Source organism: Crocuta crocuta, unplaced genomic scaffold (assembly GCF_008692635.1).
Source record: "Crocuta crocuta isolate KB4526 unplaced genomic scaffold, BGI_CrCroc_1.0 scaffold177, whole genome shotgun sequence".
In the NCBI taxonomy this organism is placed as follows: Eukaryota; Metazoa; Chordata; class Mammalia; order Carnivora; family Hyaenidae; genus Crocuta; species Crocuta crocuta.
The window spans coordinates 2,411,666-2,414,562 of NW_027531880.1; the positions used below are offsets into that span (position 1 = coordinate 2,411,666).

Sequence of the window (2,897 nt, forward strand, 5' to 3'; positions counted from 1 at the left end):
CGCGGCATCCTGCGGACCGCGGTGGCCCTCGGACACGTGCCCCGCTGCCCCGCTCCGAGGCCGGGGAGCACGCTGCTCGCCGGCGGCCCTCGGCACGCCCCCTCCGCCCTCTCCATCGCCGCAAAAATAATACACCGATACCAGCAAAGTAGTCACGCGGGCACGTGTGAGGCTACTTTTTTCGTAGGTGCCCGAGAAAGCAATTCAACAGCTAAAGGCCACGAGCGAGGGTGACGAAGCCAAAGTGACCGCCGGCGCGCGGCGGCCGCGGACCCTCCCTGGCCGCCAGCTCCCGTCCCCGNGTCGGAGCGGGGCGCCCTGGCCGAAGCCTGCCCCGTCTCTGCAGGGGACACGCCCGGAGTCCTGGGGTCCCCTGCGGTGACTGGCGCCGAGATCTGGAGAAATGGGGAGGAGAAGGGGCTGGGACCCTGCGGCACGGCCGGTACCCCGGGAGAGGGGTGGTGGCTGTGATCCTCTCTCTGGACAGAGCTCCCCAGGCCCGCTCCCTCCCACCCGCTCTGTTTCCCTTGCCCCCAGTGGGCTGCCTTCCCTCCAAGGGCCGACTTACTTACAAAAACTTTGTAAATTGGATTTCGGAGAGTTAATCCGTTGAGGCCCTGGTCACTTGTCACATCTTCATTAGAGAACCTTTATTTACAATGAAGGTCAGAAACCCGTTGGCTCTGAGACCCCGTTCCTGTGGAGAAGTGATGTCTAGGATCCCTGATGGCCACTGAGAGGCTTAGGAGGGGAGGGTGCAGAAGGATGGAAGTCGGCGAGTGGGCTATTGAGTGATAAAAGCCCCTCGCGCGCGCACACACACACGCACGCACACACGCGCACACACTCCGGGGCCACAGGTGCCTTTTATTTGTAAGTACTCCAGCACTTCTCTGAGGGAGAGGGACTTTGGGGATATCACGTTCCCCAACTCTCGGTACATTGAAGGAGACTCAGGTCAGCTGAAAGAGGTCACCTCTCCACTTACAGGTGCAACTTGTGGAGTCCCCGCGGCTGAGGTAGAAGAACCAGCAGAGCTAGAAGCCAGTGCTGTGATTCCGAGTGCAGTGCTCGTTCTACTGTCTGACCAGTAGAATGCTCAAGGACCCCATGTGGGAGATTTCCAGGCACCAGACTTTCTATGGGCACAGGGGAGGAGTCCTGGAGGCAGCAGGCGGTCTGTCCTCAAGCAGCCAGCAAGCACTTACGTACCTGCAGGGAGCATCCTTGAAACACGCCTTGCCCCCTGCTAGGACTCCCTAACACACCCAGGTTCATCCTTCTTCCAACCTAGGCTCCCCTGGGACTTCAGGCTCCGTACCCACCTGACACCCCTGAGTGAGTTAATCATCCTTGTAACATAAGGCCCCCACAGCAACTCAACTGGGATTTCAGAAAGAGGGAAGAAGCAGGTGTTCATGAAATGAATGAAAAACACAATGTCTGTTGTATTGCTGCCCCTAAAATGTTTCAAGGTTATGAGGTCATAAGTTGTTAACTTGGCATCCATAGATATGTAGTTATGAGTCATTGGCCCGACATCCTCCTATACTATCTCACGGCAGCCTGGTGAGACAAATCATGGGACAATCCCCTTGCGCAGATGGGAGGGGCCACATGGAGGTTGCAGTTGGTGTAAAGGTGAGTTGTGTAAAGGTTAGAGCCTGCACGATCAAGCATTCTGGGTAATCAAGTAACCCCTTCAGAGCCTTTCCAACTGTCAAGAAAATATTCCTATGTGTATTGATAGTTGGGTTGTTAAAGCATTGATTTTCTTTCCTCCTTTTCTTCCATCTCTCTGTTCAGCGTGTCTCCAGAATTTCTATATAATAGGGTGAAGCGGAAGAATCTGGTTTGGAAGATGGGCCAAGGACTTGAGTGAGGGCTGCTATGCTGGCACACTTGTAGACTCAGATTCTAGGTTCACATGGACTGGCTTGGGGAAGGTGGAAGAGAAAACCCCATGGCTGCCACTGTCTCTATTCTTGTCATCTAGAAGAAAAAGGGAGATCACTTCAGGATTAATTACATTTCCTTTAGGGCCCGTAACATACTTGTAAAGGTACCTGAAGAAGTTTTCCCCATACATGGGCACAACAGTGTACATATCAATGTTTACTTGATCCATATGTCAAAAGTCATAAAGCCAATGCTAGCTAAGGGTTTGGTGCTTATAGGTACATCATGACAATAATCAGTACATGAAAAATAAGGTAGTTGAAAAAGTGATAAAAAGTGGTGCACCTGGGTTACTCAGTTGGTTAAGCATTGGAATCTTGGTTTCAGTTCAGGTCATGATCTCACGGTAGTGAGGTCAAGCCTCCTCGCTGATCTAGGAGCCTGCTTGGGATTCTCTTTCCCTCTCTCTCTCTCTGCCCCTCTTTCCAGCTCACAATCTCTTTCTCTCAAAATAAATAAATAAACATTAAAAAGAAAGAAAAAGCAGTAAAACGATAAAAAACCAAGAGCATATGTGAGAAAAGATACATTTTCATAGAGGTACTAGAAAAGTAAATATTATTTCAATTAGGGACGCCTGGGTGGCTCAGTCAGTTAAGTGTCCAACTTCGGCTCATGTCATGATCTCTCAGTCTGTGAGTTCAAGCCCCACATCGGGCTCTGTGCTGACAGCTCAAAGCCTGGAGCCTGCTTTGGATTCTGTGTCTCCCTCTCTCTCTGTCCCTCCCCTACTCGTGCTCTGCCTCTGTCTCAAAATTAAAGGTTAAAAAATTAAAAATATATACATTATTTCAATTATTTATTTAGTAGCTATTATTTGGATTCTCCTTCTCGGGGCCACTATTATGAAGCAGTGTCATCACTCTTAGTCTTCATCTTTGGCAGAAGCAGCGCTGTATGAGGGAAAAGGCCAACCAGTTTGCCTCTGCAACTCCGTA

At 50.9% G+C, this 2,897-nt stretch overlaps 1 protein-coding gene across 1 annotated transcript in view; it reads right to left on the reverse strand.

Moving 5' to 3' along the window:
* CSGALNACT1 (chondroitin sulfate N-acetylgalactosaminyltransferase 1) overlaps positions 1-592 on the reverse strand; it is a 349,679-nt gene extending 349,087 nt beyond the window's left edge. The window contains exon 1 of the mRNA XM_077773090.1: positions 573-592. The gene's annotated coding sequence lies outside the window, so the exon portion shown is untranslated. The remainder of the gene's footprint in view (positions 1-572) is intronic.
* Between the last annotated feature and the right edge of the window lie 2,305 nt (positions 593-2,897).